The following is a 17,319-nucleotide window of genomic DNA, read 5'->3' on the forward strand; positions in this document are numbered from 1 at the left end:
AGATGTTGAGGATGAAATTGGGGGCCAGATCATGAAAATCCAGCCCGTAGTAGAACATGAGCCCGCGGACAAACGGGTGAAGGGGAAATCCCAGTCCACGGATAAAGTGGGTAAGGAAAACTACCCTCTCATGGGGTGCGGGCGTAGGGACGATCTGCCCTGCATCTGGTAGCCGGTGCGCGATGTCCGCGGCCAGATATCCGGCTTCCCGTAGCTTTGCGATGTGCTCCTCCGTGACGGAGGAGACCATCCACTTGCCTCCCACTCCGGACATGCTTGGAGTGGTTTGAGAAGAAAGACGCGAACTTGGGCACTGGAGCTCGAGTGCGTGAGAATGGATAAGCAAGGAGGAAGAAGGCATGGGTAAAAAGGGTGAATCTTTGTCCCTTTATAAGGGCGTAAGAGGCGATACGCCTCCCCTCTTACCTGGTAAAATCTCTTATTCCCCAAACGCTGTAATTGATGGCATAGTTGGGTTACCCATACCTGTATTGATGAGAATCCCGTGATAAGGGACACGATCTCTTATTTGACAAGACGTGTCAAGAAAACCGCCTCGATATGTGCAGTGCTGGTTGAGAAAAATTGTTCGAATAATGACTGGGCCACGGTATGATGTCATGCTGTCAAGCGTGTCAGCAGATTAGATTTGTGGAAATATTATTCTCTCTACGGTGGTATATGGAACTTGTTTTGCAGAGCCGGACACAGTCCTTGTGTCCTAAATCTTCCATGGAGTATTCGGAGGAAGAACCCGCCTTGCAATGCCAAAGACAAATCTACGCGCCGGACTCATCGTCATTGAAGCCTGGTTCAGGGGCTACTGAGCGAGTCCTGGATTAGGGGGGCTCCGGACAGCCGGACTATACCCTTTGGCTGGACTGTTGGACTATGAAGATACAAGATTGAAGACTTCGTCACGTGTCCGGGTGGAACTTTCCTTGGCGTGGAAGGCAAGCTTGGCAATTCGAATATATGGTCTCCTCCCTTGTAATCGACTCTGTGTAACCCTAGCCCCCTCTGGTGTCTATATAAACCGGAGGGTTTAGTCCGTAGAACAATATACAATCATACCATAGGCTAGCTTCTAGGGTTTAGCCTCTATGATCTCGTGGTAGATCAACTCTTGTAATACTCATATCATCAATATCAATCAAGCAGGACGTAGGGTATTACCTCCATCAAGAGGGCTCGAACCTGGGTAAACATCATGTCCCCTGCCTCCTGTTACCATCCGCCTTAGACGCACAGTTCGGGACCCCCTACCCGAGATCCGCCGGTTTTGACACCGACAATTGGGCCCCAACCCACAGGTCTTTTCCAGGATCTTACCTGACTCTTCTAATTTTCCCGGAGCTTTTCAAATTCATTTCAAAGTTTGATGTAAGAATGAATTGTCATCAGTCAAATGTAGTTCAAGCTTGATGCCTTCCTCTTATAATTATTTCCGATTGTGAGAATTCTTTTCACCCATCCGGAGCAATTCAGGAGTCTTTTCATTTTGATTCTCCGGAGCCCATCATCTCAGAATTATTCATTCGAGCTTTCAGCTCTCGTTCTCCAATTCTTACCGGTCATTCATCCCGTTACTTCATTCGTTTTCAATTCTTACGGTGGTTCATGCAAGATTTATTTTCCTTCATTATCATATCAATTCATTCGTTCTTTCAAATCCTACCGTTGGTTCGTTGAAGACCTCCCCAAGTTTGCGCTATATCTACCTTAATCCTTTCTACGAGAATAAGTAGTATGCCAAATCCGTTCCTTGTCATCAATCTAAAATGGTGAAGGATAAGCATAATGTAATTCTTATTCTTGTTTCATTGAGTGAATTCAATTCCTTATTCCAGAGGTTCATCAAATTCTCGGTTTCAATTGTTTCATCTTTACTTTTCCTGAGTTCCAAGACCTCTTAGTCATATCACCATGAAGATTCATCTAAATCATTGCAAGGTTTCACCTTGTGTTTTCAACTTCTCTTTCTCTCTATCATTCTTTTGTTACCGAAGTTCTTCATGGAGGCTCTATATGGTGGTTCATCAAGGATTCCTTTCATTCCTCATTTGTTCTTCAAGATTTCTCTCAAAGTTTTGATCTGCCAAGCTATACTCTCAAATAAACATGATGTTCAACACATGTCTTGTTTTGAGGATTTCAAGCATTCTTCATCTTGCATTCGAAAGTGCAATTCTTTCTATCTTATCTTTTGAGGTGGTGTTATGTCATTTTGACAACTCCCTTCATGTTTCATGATTCACAAGTTGGCCGAAATGACATATTTTAAACCCATCATTTTCAATTCGGTCATGAGATCCTTTGCAACCCATCAATCTCTTCATTGGAGTTATCTTTGGGTATATTTCACCTAAAGCTTTCCCTAAGGATTGTTGCTATTTATGGTGCTAATAAATGATCCAAGTTCTTCATCTATCCTCCCTATGAAATAAGCTTCTCGTCTCCTTGTTGATATTAATCCAATCTATTGTTTTCGTTAGTGGCAGAATTTCACCTCAGTTTTGAGATGTTTTCCATAAGCCCACAACAAGCTTATCCTTTCGTTGTTGATAATTTTGAGTTGTGAAGACCATGTTCTTTCCTTTGCTTATTCATTCAACCGGAGTGTTGTGTCATCCCTTCAATTTCTTTTCATCTTGTCAAGTTTTCTTCTCTTTTCTACCAGAGTGTTGTCCAAATTATATCATTATTATGCCTTCTCTATCTTGTTTTAACCGGAGTGTTGTGTCATCTGCTCAAGTTCTTTTCGTCTTATCCAATCTTGCATCATGTTTCAACCGGAGTGCTTGCATCTACTTCTTGTCCATTGTAACCTTTTCTTATGTCTTTCAACCCACAAGGTTCCCGTAATGTTCTTTGTTCCTCTTTTCTAACGGAGTGTTTCCAACTTTGTGAATCTTCGTTGTATTCTTTCTTTCAATTTGTTCAACCTCGCGGGGTTCGTGGTTTCACTCTTTTATCAAGAAGCAACTTAGTTTTACCTCTTCTCTTCCTCTTTCGTTTCTCTCCGGTGCCATCCTAGATCTCGGGACGAGATTCTCTTGTAGTGGTGGAGTGTTGTAACGCCCCAAGACCAGAGCTTTAGATGCCTTCCTTGGTTTTCCGAGTTTCGTCGGGTGTTTTTTTTGTCTGTTGCATTCATCTTTGCATCATGTGCATTGCATCATGTCATCATGCCATCATGTCATTTTTTTAACTCAACTAAATAAAATGGCATGGATCTTTGATCCATTTAAATCGAGGGAATTCACATGGTGAGTTCTCTTTATAACATATCCTCTCGATATTTAGATAGCTATAAGAAATATTCCATCAATTTGGAGTTATCCATAACACACTTGCATTTCAGTTCCATGCCTCTTCTGCTTCAAGTTTCACCTCCAAACCTTGCCGATATTTGTTTCTCTATTTATCGAGGCCCTTTCTAATTTCTCAACATTTTGGCCACTCCTAAATCCTAGACTCCATTCAAAATCCTTTGGTGCAAGTTAAATAATTTTGGTTTTAACTTCCCTGATTTTGTCGGAACCACTTTTGCTGGGTTGGAAATAATCCATTAAGCCCTACAAAATATGTTCCACCATCTAATTCTTGTCCATGACCTTTTTCTCTTAATTATTTTGACCTCTCTCTCTATTTATTTTTCTTCTTCTAAAGGGAATAAGAGAGAGAGAGCCCGGCCAAGATCTAGGTGCAGCCCCTTCTCTACTAGGCCGGCCTCCAAGGCCCAACCGCGCCCTGCGGTAACCCTAACATGCCCGATCCCACATTTCCCTCTGCCCTTCGTTCCTCTAGCGCCGCCAGAGGAGCCACGCGCGTGATCATCTTCTCGCTCACTGGCCGCAGCCACTCCTCCCTCGATCCCTCTACTCCTCTCATCAGTCTTCCGCCGCTGCCGCGACACCCACTCGCTCACCCCGCACCATCTCGTGGGCCGCGTCGTCTTATCGACCTGCCTCTTCCTCGTGAGCGCCCCCATCCCTGATTCCCCTTCTCTCAAGCCCAGCCACTGATGCCTCCTTCCCCCATGGAGGATACCCAGCCCGAGGAGCTCCACCCTGGCGGCCGACGAGGCGACGGCCAGGCAGGACCTCACTGTTCCTCCCCTCCTCTTTTTTCCCTTTTGGTTCTCTCCTCCCCTTCCCTGACCTCTCTCTCCGTAGGAGACCGCCGCCACGGACACCCTACCTTGCTGCCATCCATGGAGCTTCGCTGCCGCCCACGGAGCTTCAGGGTCTCCACCGACCGGGTCTCGCGACCCTGCTCTCGTCCTAGGTCTCCCTCCCGCCGCCATGGTCACCCGGAGACCAATGAACCCCGCGTTGTCAAGTTCCTGGAGCTGCTGTTGCTCCCTGCATCTCCCCGTGTTCGCTGGCGCCTTCAGCCACCCGAGGAGTCTGTCCATGGCGACCGCGCCCATTGGCTCCTACGATGCATGCTGCTGCCGCTGTTTTCCTCGGTCAAACGAACAAACACCTCCACCGGAGACCGCCAAGACCGTCTAAGATTCGCCAAGTACCACTCCGTCAGTGTCCCTCCAAGTTTGATGTTGGAACGTGCACGACTATGTGGATTCGCCAAGTATCACGACGCCGCCCAAAGAGTTCGGATTCGACAAATCCGATGTCATGCTTGTACAACTATGCTGCCGATACTGAGACCAGTGAGACCGACCTTGTAACGCTATGCCAAGTACCTCTACCAGTGACTCGTACATCTATGAACCATGTACAACTACCGCCGCTGTGATTTTGACAAGAAACGTGTACCACTACCATCGCCAATATCGCGAGTACCTCTACCGTCGTCATGTACCCCTACTTCCACTACCGTCGTGAGAACAACTACTTCCTCTACGAACCTGAACCGCTCTAAGAACGCTCCCTTGGAAGGTATAACCGCCGGAACAACACCCGTGGACAAATGCTTTTGATGTGTTGTATGAGATGCTCCTGTTTGGCCGTGTTAGCACCGTTTCCGTTTTGTTACTCGTTTCCTTGCCACCGATTCGTGGGACACCCGGTATCCGGGATCACGCCCCGTACCTCTTGCACATTCCACGCATCTCACATTTGTTTATTGCACCGGCATCTCAACTAGTTGTCGGATCATCTGAACGTTGTCGTGGCACCGTTTCCGTTTTCACCGCCATGACACCCCTTTCTTTCCGTCGTGGCGACCAAATGGCCCATATCATCCTCATGTCAACATTTTTCATAGCATTGCTTAAAACTTGTACATGTCATCCGCATCATGATAACAACACCAAGAATATTTAAATTGTTGTTTGCATTAAATTGTTTAATGAATATGGGGATTTACCGAAATTGTTGTTTGATGTTGCCGGCCTCATTTAAAATGCCTAGCTGTGTATTTTACTCATGTTTCACCTCTTGCCATGTTAACCAACATTTAATTCTATTGAGTACCTAATCGGGAGTGAACTAAATAATTGATGTGGTCTTTCGTCAATATGCAACTCGTTGCATATTGAGCTCCACTTAACTTGTAGTTTGTCTGTGCACTTTGCCATGCCGTGCTTCATTAAACCGGACATGCATCATACTTGGTTGTGCATCATGCCATGTTTATGTGATGGTTGTTTACTATGTTGCCTGCTTCTTTCCGGGTTGCTCCTCTCGTTAGCTTCGGTTTCATTCCGGAGTTGTGAAGATCCGTTCGACTTCGTCCGTTTGTGTTCTTCATGGACTCGTTCTTCTTCTGTAACGCCCACGATGCGGCTATATCTCCCACATGTCGAAGCACGACTTAGAGGCATAACCGCATTGTAAGCAATGTCGCAAGTGAGGTAATCTTCACACAACCCATGTAATAAATAAGAGAAAGTGATACATAGTTGGCTTACACTGCCACGTAACACAATGCATAAATAACATTACATTAATCCAGTTACACTCAAGGTCCGACTATGGAACCAAAAAAAACCCCAAATGCGACAAAGATCCCCGATCGCCCCGACTGGGCTCCACTACTGATCAACTGAAAACGAAACAACACAATGAACACGATCTTCAACGAGCTCCTCCTTGAGCTCAGTTGCGTCACCTGCACGGTATCAACGGCACCTGCAAGCTGGTTTTGGAAGTAAACTGTGAGTCACGAGGACTCAGCAATATCACACCCTTGCGATCAAGACTATTTAAGCTTATAGGTAGGGTAAAAGGTATGAGGTGGAGTTGCAACAAGCACTAGCATACATGGTGGCTAACTTACGCAAAAGAGAGCGAGAAGAGGAGGCAAAGCACGGTCGATAATCTATGATCAAGAAGTGATCCTAGAACAACCTACGTCGAGCATAACTCCAACACCGTCTTCACTTCCCGAACTCCGCCGGAAAGAGACCATCACGGTTACACATGCGGTTGATCCATTTTAATTTAGGTTTCAGGTTTTCTACAACCGGACATTAAAAAATTCCCATCTGCCCATAACCGCGGGCACGGCTTTCGAAAGTTCATAACCCTGCAGGGGTATCCCAAGTTAGCCCATCAGAAGCTCTCACGGTCAATGAAGGATATTCCTTCTCCCAAGACAATCCGATCAGACTCGGAATCTCGGTTACAAGACATTTCGACAATGGTAAAACAAGACCAGCAAGACCGCCCGATGCGCTGACATCTTGGTAGGAGCTGCACATATCTCGTTCTCAGGGCGACACCGGATGAACACTACGTACAGCTAAAACCAGCCCTCATGTTTCCCCGAGGTGGCGCCGCAAGTGGCTCTGTTTTGGACCAACAGTTATACAAGCACTGGCCAGGGGGTTAAAATAAAGATGATCCTTGAGTCTGCAGAACCCAAGGGAAGGTGATAGGTTGTTAGTGCAAATGGGAAAACCAAGGTTGGGCCTTGCTGGAGGAGTTTTATTCAAGGCGAACTGTCAAGGGGTTCCCATTATAACCCAATCGTGTAAGGAACGCAAAATCAAGGAACATAACACCGGTATGACGGAAACTAGGGCGGCAAGAGTGGAACAAAACACCAGGCATAAGGCCGAGCCTTCCACCCTTTACCAAGTATATAGGTGCATTAATTAAATAAGAGATATTGTGATATCCCAACAAATCCATGTTCCAACATGGAACAAACTCCATCTTCACCTGCAACTAGCAACGCTATAAGAGGGCTGAGCAAAGCCGTAACATAGCCAAACAATGGTTTGCTAGGACAAGGTGGGTTAGAGGTTTGACATGACAATGTGGGGGCATGATATAGCAAGTGGTAGGTATCGCAGCATAGACATAGCAATAGAGCGAGCAAACTAGCAAGCAAAGATAGAAGTGCTTTCGAGGGTATGGTCATCTTGCCTGAGATCCCGCAAGGAAGAAGAACGAGTCCATGAAGAAGACAAACGGACGAAATCAAACGAATCCTCCCAACTCCGGAACGAAACCGAAGCTAACGCGAGAAGCAACCCGGAAAGAAGCAAACAACAAAGTAAACAACCATCACCTAAGCATGGCATGATGCACAACCAACTATGATGCATGTCCGGTTTAAATATGCATGGCATGGCAAAGTGCAACAAACCAATCTACAAATTAAGTGGATCTCAATATGCAACGTGTTGCATATTGACGGAACACCACATGACTTATTTAGTTCTCTCTCGTTTAGGTACTAAACAATATTAAATGTTGTTAAACATGGCAAGGGGTGAAGCAAATGAAAACTACCTATCTAGGCAAGTTTAAATGAGGCCGGAACAACAAGCAACAAGTCCGAAAATCCTCATGTGCATATTTATGGATTTGGCACTGTTCTGCCCTAAGCCATATTTTAGAGTTGTTAAACATGCAAAGTGATGCCACCATGTTAAAGTAGACATTTTTTCCACGTCATTTACATATAAAGTTTGTTAGGCTTGGGGCTACGGTTATTTAGTTATGAATTAAAGCATTTTAACATGGCATAGGAGCAAAATAATGCAAACATCATTTTAAACATTTCAAACATAGATGAAAGTTGGATATTATTAAACTAGACGAAATTCTAAGCAACTTTCATATATAAATCATTTTAAATCGGTGCACGGTTATTAAGTTATTATATGCATGAAGTTTAGGGACCTTTCTATAAAACATTAATTCGCTGGAAAATAGAGAAAATCGCAGCGCAGGGAAAAAAACTACGCTCGCCCGAAACTGGTTGGGCCGACAGTGTATAGGAGAAGGGGTGGATGGGCTGCTCACCCATGGGCCAAGCAGTGGTTGGGCCTTGGGCGGTTGACAGCAGAAGCAACCGGGCCTTGGGGGTCGCGGCCCATGGTGATCGACGGGGAGGGCGCGGTCGATCTGGACTCGGTCAACGCGAGCGCTCTTGTCGCTCGTTCGCGACGCAGAGGAAGCAGGGTAATGGCGGCAAGGCAGCAGCAGAGGGCGGTGCAGCGAAGGAGCTCTCCAGTGGGGTGGCAGCGGGTCTTGGCGCGATGACGGCGAACTGGGGTCGCCGGGATTCGAGGCGGCGAGGTCGATCTCGATTGGAAGCCGGGGCGGCTGGAAACGGGCGAGGACGCGGTCTCCGGTGAGACGCCAGATCCAGGCGGCTGCGAGGGAGCTCCTGGGGCTGTCCATAGTGGCCTGCGACTCTGGCCGATGGAGGGCACGCGCAGGCGGGGAAGACGAGCTCCGGCAGCCACTGTCCATGGTTGGGCTCGGAGACGCCATGGCGGTCCTGCGAGTTTTATGGAGAAGAGAGACCGCATGTGAGGGAGGAAACCAGAGGGAAGAAGGGAAGGAGAAGCAGCGAGCAGGTGCGGGGTCTGGCCTGATGGAGGTGGTCGCCGGCGGGGACGCAGGTGCAGCTCCGGCAAGGTGGCTGTAGGGCCGGAGGAGCTGAGGAGGTCGGGGCCTCGCAAGCTACTCAGGAGTGAGAAGGTGGGTGCTAGGAGATACGGTTGGATGGATGGATCGATGGAATGCACTGGTTGGGCGAGGGGATCGGGGAGGATCAGGCGAGGCGACCCCGAGGTTGGATGCGACCCGATGGCGGTGGTGGAGGGACAAATCTCCTAGTTTTTAGGGTTGGATCCCGTATATATATATAGTAAGTGGGTTTGGTTAGTTGCTATTCGGTCCATCTGATCGTAATCGGGTGATCCTGGATAAATAGGTTAGGGGGCCCAATTAACAAAACGGTGATGTTTTGTAGATGTTTGGGGATGATCCGGACACAACGGTGGCGACTGCCCGGGTCGGGTCCGGGACAGCTTTCGGACGCGCGCGTGAGGAGGTCCGCGGGCTGACGAGAGAGGTTATGTTGGACCTGGCGGTAGGTAGTGGGCTGTGTAGATGGTCTCGAGCTGAGAGAAGAGAAGAGAGGGAGGCCCGACGACTGTTTCCGGAGACCGAAAACGTCCGACGTTTGACCGACTATAATGCCGCTATAGTTATCCGTTGGGCTATCAAATGAACTCCGAATGCGATTAAACTTGGCTGGCGGCCTGCCTACGACATAACAACACCACACGCCAACTTTCAACCCATTCCGAGAATACTTTCCGGCCAGTTATAAAATAATATTTCGGACATGCCACAGGCGCGTGCAAGTGTGGCTGGACTCAGAACGGACAACGGAAGGAACAGGGAGACCCGGACGGATGCAAGTTTTGAAAACATGATGATGCAATGCACATGATGACATGATGAAATGCAACACACCAGCAAAAGTCATGGCAACGACAGCGAATAACTGGGGGACACCTGGCATATCGGTCTCGGGGCGTTACAATACTCCACCACTACGAGAGGATCTCGTCCCGAGATCTGGAATGGCACCGGAGGGAAAAACGGAAGAGAAAGAGAAGATGTAAAACTTAGTTGCTTCTTTGACAAACGAGTGAAACCAAAGAACCTTGAGAGGTTGAACAACTTGAAAGAAATAAAACAACGAAGATGAACAAAGTTGAAAGTACTCCGTTAAGAAAGAGGAATAAGAAAGAACCAATTCGGACAGCACTCCGGTTGAAAAGAGATGCAAGACTTGATAAGTAGAAAAGAATTTCAGCAGAGGGCACAACACTCTGGTTAAATGGATAAGCAAATGAAAGAAAAAGATCTTGACAAAACAAGAAGATGGGTTGAAGAGAGCAACATCACAATGCCTCCGGAAGAAATGAGAGGATGGAATAAACATCATTGAAATGAAAGGATGGAGAAGAAAAGGTCCACGTATGCCACAAGTGAGCTTGGAAGGCACCCTTCCAAGAAGGTTATAACGGAGTTGTTGGAAAACCAACAACGAAACGAATAAGTTTGTAGTGGGCTTATGGAAAAAAATCTCAAAATCAAGATGTGAAATACTGCCACTCACGGAAAAAGATTGGATTGATAAGAACAAGGAGACGAGAAACTTATTTCACTGGTAGGATAAATGAAGAACTTGGGTCATTTATAAGCACCATAAATAGCGATAATCCTTAGGGAAGGCTTTAGGTGAAATATAACCCAAGATAACTTCCAATGACGAGATTGATGGATTTAAACTATCTCATTCTTGATAACTTGTTAATCATGAAACACGAAGGAAAATTATCAACAATGACATAACACCACCTCAAAAGATAAGATAGAACGAATTGCACTGCGGATTGCAAGATGAAGAATGCTTGAGCTCCCTTGAAAAGAATCTCAATGAACACTTCGAGAAGGAATAAAATCCTTGATGAACCATCATGTAGAGCCTCCATGAAGAACTCCGATAACAAAAGGATGATCAATCGAAAAGAAAGAGAAGTTGAAAATACAAGGTGAAACCTTGTAATGATTTAGATGGATCTCTGTGGTGATATAATTGCGAGAGCTTGGAACTCCGGAAAAAAAGAAAGATGAAACAATGGAAACCGAGAATTGATATCACAAACAAACTCCGGAAAGAAGAAAGATAAACAAATGAAATGAAGAATTTGATGAGCCTCCCTAATAAGGAATTGAGTTATTCGATGAAACAAGAATAAGAATTACATTATGCTTATCCTTCATCAATTTAAATTGATGACCAGCAACGGATTTGGCATACTACTTATTCTCGTAGAAAGGATTAAGATAGATATAGCGCAAACTTGAGGAAGGTCTTCGACGAATCCACCGATAGGATTGAAACAACGAATGAATTGATATGATAACAAGGTAAGCAAAATTCTTGAATGAACCACCGTAAGAATTAAAAATGAAAGTGGCAAAGACACAAATCACCGGAAAGAATTGGAAAACGAATTACAAAACTTGAGGGGATTTGATACATGAGGACGAATAGATCGCGAACTTATTAGAGAATATTTGAATGATGCCCCGGCAAGATTTGGAGAAAGAGAGCTGAAAGCTAAGAATGAATAAATTTTGAGATGATGGGAATCGGAGAATCAAACTGAAAAGACTCCTGAATTGCTCCGGATGGGTGAAAAGAATTTTCACAATCAAAAAAATTATGAGAGGATGGCATCAAGCTATCACAATGAATCTTGAAGAGAATGGAGCAAGATATGGAGGAAAACTCTTCTTCGGTCTTCAAAATCCGAGCATGACGACGAGAAACACCACCATGAATTGTTGAGATACTCCGGGAGAATGAATATTAGAAAGGTTGAACTGACGATGAAAAGAATTTGAAAGATCTTGGAGAAGGCATTTGACTAATGATAATTCACTCTTACGTCAAACTTGGGAAAAGAATTTGGAAATAGCTCCGGCAAAATTAGAAGAGTCAGGTAAGATCCTGGGAAAGACCTGTGGGTTAGGGCCCACTCAAAAGAAACACCGTTGAACAATTTAAAAGAGAGATTGCGCCGGTAGAAATAAATGGCTTGAATGAGGTAACATCTTCAAAATATCTTGGATGGAATGACAATGGAGACACAAATCTTCTTAGATATTATCAGCAATCCGGAACAATTGAATAGCGAGAAATGACTGAATGTGAGGTGCACCGACATGAGAAGGTATTTGAAACGAGGAAAAAGGATATGATCAACAAAGCTTGAATTAAATCCACCAGAGAAGAACAAGAACGAAGAATGATGAACTTGTAGAGCATCTTCATGTGGACCACTGGGTAAGAACGTTGACAGAAAAGAATGAAGAGAGTTCTCATCAATAACATGATAGTTGATTAAGAAATCTGAATCCTTGAAGGGGAAAAAAGGGGTGGGTGGGCGGGAAAACAAAGGCAACTTGGGACGAATGAAACAAACACCGTTGAGAAGACTTGAGTTGATCTTGCGGAAGTGACAAATGATAGGATCATCATGAAGAGGATTACACCGGTTGGAAAGAATTGACATGACAATATTGATTATCATGAAAGATTGGTATTCACATAGGAGTGTGAGAACACCACTTAGGCAAGGTATGGAATCAACACTTGACTTCGAAGCAACTCGAATACCACAATCAAAACAAAACAAAGGATTGGCTTGAAGAATAAGCCGGAACAAACATATGATAGAGATTTCGTCCGAAGTTTTTGTGGTGGGGCCCACACGGGCTCGATCGTACAACACCATCATGTACAAGGCAGTGCACATGACATACGAAGCGTCCCCGAGTCAGCATAGCCAAGGACTCTTTAAGACACAACGAGACCACTGTAAAACCAACCGTGGATAGGCGGACCACTAGACGTCGAACCCCAATCTCATATCATACATCTGTCGGAAAGATATCCTAAGAGCTACTTGAATTCCCACTTATAAACTCCCGAAACTTTTCGGTTATGCAATCAGGTGTTGGGGATATAGGGGAAGCATAATATCTCACCCAAAACTAACAAATCCTACATCCAGTTGTATCCATCCTTCAACACATAACCAAGAAACCTTCGGAAATCATTTACCTCAACCTTCGAAAAGCATCCGTTATGGCCCAGTACTGGGTGGCATCGAGGTTATCTCACCAACAACTGCATAAAAGAGATTTTCGATGTCGGCGAAACTCAGGTATACCAGAATTGCAACGATAAAATTGTGACGACAACACCTCGGAGCTCGACTCCCCGGGACACTGCCACAACCCCTAAATGTCAAGAGGAACCAAGAACAATGTTCTCGTCACAAAACCATCGGAACGATTCCAAGATACCCGCGTGATCCTAAAAAAATTGGTGAAATTTGAGAAGAGAAGAGTCAAAACTCTACGCCAGGACGCCTCACCAGAGCGACGAAGGGACTGAGGAGTAAAAAGAATCCTACTCTCCGATATATATAATCCTAAAAGACTCAAAATATTTTTCTAGACTCAACAACGCCAGCGATTCGATCAAGCAGGGGGCTCCTAAGTCGGGGAAGGCTCTGATTACCAACTTGTAACGCCCACGATGCGACTATCTCTCCCACGTGTCAAAGCACGACTTAGAGGCATAACCGCATTGTAAGCAATGTCGCAAGTGAGGTAATCTTCACACAACCCATGTAATAAATAAGAGAAAGTGATACATAGTTGGCTTACACTCGCCATGTCACACAATGCATAAATAACATTACATTCATCCAGTTACACTCAAGGTCCAACTACGGAACCAAAATAAATTAATAAACAACCCCAAATGCGACAAAGATCCCCGATCGCCCCGACTGGGCTCCACTACTGATCAACTGAAAATGAAACAACACAATGAACACGATCTTCAACGAGCTCCCCCTTGAGCTCAGTTGCGTCACCTGCACGGTATCAACAGCACTTGCAAGCTGGTTTTGGAAGTAAACTGTGAGTCACGGGGACTCAGCTATCTCACACCCTCATGATCAAGACTATTTAAGCTTATAGGTAGGGTAAAAGGTATGAGGTGGAGCTGCAGCAAGCACTAGCATATATGGTGGCTAACTTACGCAAAAGAGAGCGAGAACAGGAGGCAAAGCACGGTCGAGAATCTATGATCAAGAAGTGATCCTAGAACAACCTACGTCGAGCATAACTCCAACACCGTGTTCACTTCCCGAACTCTGCCGGAAAGAGACCATCACAGTTACACACACGGTTGATCCATTTTAATTAAGTTAGGTTTCAGGTTTTCTACAACCGGACATTAACAAATTCCCATCTGCCCATAACCGCGGGCACGGCTTTCGAAAGTTCGTAACCCTGCAGGGGTGTCCCAACTTAGCCCATCACAAGCTATCACGGTCAACTAAGGATATTCCTTCTCCCAAGACAATCCGATCAGACTCGGAATCCCAGTTACAAGACATTTCGACAATGGTAAAACAAGACCAGCAAGACCGCCCGATGCACCGACATCCTGATAGGAGCTGCACATATCTCGTTCTCAGGGCAACACCGGATGAACACTACGTACAGCTAAAACCATCCCTCAAGTTTCCCCGAGGTGGCGCCGCAAGTGGCTCTGTTTCGGACCAACACTTATACAAGCACTGGCCCGGGGGGTTAAAATAAAGATGACCCTTGAGTCTGCAGAACCCAAGGGAAGGTGATAGGTTGTTAGTGCAAATGGTAAAACCAAGGTTGGGCCTTGCTGGAGGAGTTTTATTCAAGGCGAACTGTCAAGGGGTTCCCATTATAACCCAACCGTGTAAGGAACGCAAAATCAAGGAACATAACACCGGTATGACGGAAACTAGGGCGGCAAGAGTGGAGCAAAACACCAGGCATAAGGCCGAGCCTTCCACCCTTTACCAAGTATATAGGTGCATTAATTAAATAAGAGATATTGTGATATCCCAACAAATCCATGTTCCAACATGGAACAAACTCCATCTTCACCTGTAACTAGCAACGCTATAAGAGGGGCTGAGCAAAGCAGTAACATAGCCAAACAACGGTTTGCTAGGACAAGGTGGGTTAGAGGTTTGACATGGCAATGTGGGGGAATGCTATAGAAAGTGGTAGGTATCGCAGCATAGGCATAGCAATAGAGCGAGCAAACTAGCAAGCAAATATAGAAGTGATTTCGAGGGTATGGTCATCTTGCCTGAGATCCCGCAAGGAAGAAGAACGAGTCCATAAAGAAGACAAACGGACGAAGTCGAACGAATCCTCAGAACTCCGGAACGAAACCGAAGCTAATGCGAGGAGCAACCCAGAAAGAAGCAAACAACAAAGTACACAACCATCACCTAAGCATGGCATGATGCACAACCAAGTATGATGCATGTCTGGTTTAAATATGCATGGCATGGCAAAGTGCAACAAACCAATCTACAAATTAAGTGGAGCTCAATATGCAACGGGTTGCATATTGACGGAACACCACATGAATTATTTAGTTCTCTCTCGTTTAGGTACTCAACAATATTAAATGCTGTTAAACATGGCAAGGGGTGAAGCAAAATGAAAACTACCTATCTAGGCAAGTTTACATCAGGCCGGAACAACAAGCAACAAGTCCAGAAAATCCTCATGTGCATATTTATGGATTTCGTACTGTTCTGCCCTAAGCCATATTTTAGAGTTTTTAAACATGCAAAGAGATGCCACCATGTTAAACTAGACATTTTTTCCACCCCATTTAAATATAAAGTTTGTTAGGCTTGGAGCTACGGTTATTTAGTTATGAATTAAAGCATTTTAACATGGCATAGGAGAAAAATAATGTAAACATCATTTTAAACATTTCAAACATAGATGAAAGTTGGATATTATTAAAATAGAGAAAATTCTAAGCAACTTTCATATATAAATCATTTTAAACCGATGCACGGTTATTAAGTTATTATATGTATGAAGTTTAGGGACCTTTCTGTAAAACATTAATTCTCAAGAAAATAGAGAAAATCGCAGTGCAGGGGAAAAAACTACGCGGGCCGAAACTGGCTGGGCCGACGGTGTACAGGAGAAGGGGTGGACGGGCTTCTCACTTATGGGCCAAGCAGTGGTTGGGCCTTGGGCGGTTCACAGCAGAAGCAACCGGGCCTTGGGGGTCGCGGCCCATGGCGATCGACGGGGAGGGCGCGGTCGATCTGGACTCGGTCAACGCGAGCGCTCTCCTCACTCGTTCGCGATGCAGAGGAAGCAGGGGAACGGTGGCAAGGCAGCAATAGAGGGCGGTGCAGCGAAGGAGCTCTCCGGCGGGGTGGCAGCGAGTCTTGGCGCGGCGACCGCGAACTGGGGTCGCCGGGATCCGAGGCGGCGGGGTCGATCTCGATTGGAAGCCGGGGCGGCTGGAAACGGGCGAGGATGCGGTCTCCGGTGAGACGCCAGATCCAGGCGGCTGCGAGGGAGCTCCTGGAGCTGTCTATAGTGGCCTGCGACTCTGGCTGACGGCGAGCACATGCGGGCGGGGAAGACGAGCTCCGGCAGCCACTGTCCATGGTTGGGCTCGGAAATGCCATGGCGGTCCTACGAGTTTTATGGGGAAGAGAGACCGCATGTGAGATAGGAAACCAGAGGGAAGAAGGGAAGGAGAAGCAGCGAGCGGGTGCGGGGTCCGGCCTGATGGAGGTGGTCGCCGGTGGGGACGCGGGTGCAGCTCCGGCAAGGTGGCTGCAGGGCCGGAGGAGCTGAGGAGGTCGGGGCCTCGCGAGCTGCTCGGGGGTGAGAAGGTGGGTGCTGGGAGATACGGTTGGATGGATGGATCAATGGAATGCTCTGGTTGGGCAAGGGAATCGAGGAGGATCGGGCGAGGCGATCCCGAGATGGGATGCGACCCGATGGCGGCGGTGGAGGGACAAATCTCCTAGTTTTTAGGGTTGGCTCCCGTATATATATAGTAAGTGGGTTTGGTTAGGGGCTATTCAGTCCATCCGATCGTAATCGGACGATCCTAGATAAATAGGTTAGGGGGCCCAATTAACAAAATGGAGATGTTTTGTAGATGTTTGGGGATGATCCGGACACAACCGTGGCGACTGCCCGGGTCGGGTCCAGGACAGCTTTCGGACGCGCGCGCGAGGAGGTCCGCGGGCTGACGAGAGAGGTTAGGTTGGACCTAGCGGTAGGTAGTGGGCTGTGTAGACGGTCTCGATCTGAGAGAAGAGAAGAGAGGGAGGCTCGGCGACTGTTTCCGGAGACCGAAAACGTCCGACGTTTGACCGACTATAATGTCGCTATAGTTATCCGTTGGGCTATCAAACGAACTCCGAATGTGATGAAACTTGGTAGGCGGCCTTCCTAGGACATAACAACACCGCACGCCAGCTTTAAACCCATTCCGAGAACATTTTCCAGCCACTTATAAAATAATATTTCGGACATGCCGCGGGCGCGTGCAAGTGTGGTTGGACTCAGAACGGACAACGGAAGGAACGGGGTGACCCGGACGGATGCAAGTTTTGAAGACATGATGAGGCAATGCACATGATGACATGATGAAATGCAACACGCAAGCAAAATACAT

Source organism: Triticum urartu, chromosome 4 (genome assembly GCF_003073215.2).
Source record: "Triticum urartu cultivar G1812 chromosome 4, Tu2.1, whole genome shotgun sequence".
NCBI lineage: Eukaryota > Viridiplantae > Streptophyta > Magnoliopsida > Poales > Poaceae > Triticum > Triticum urartu.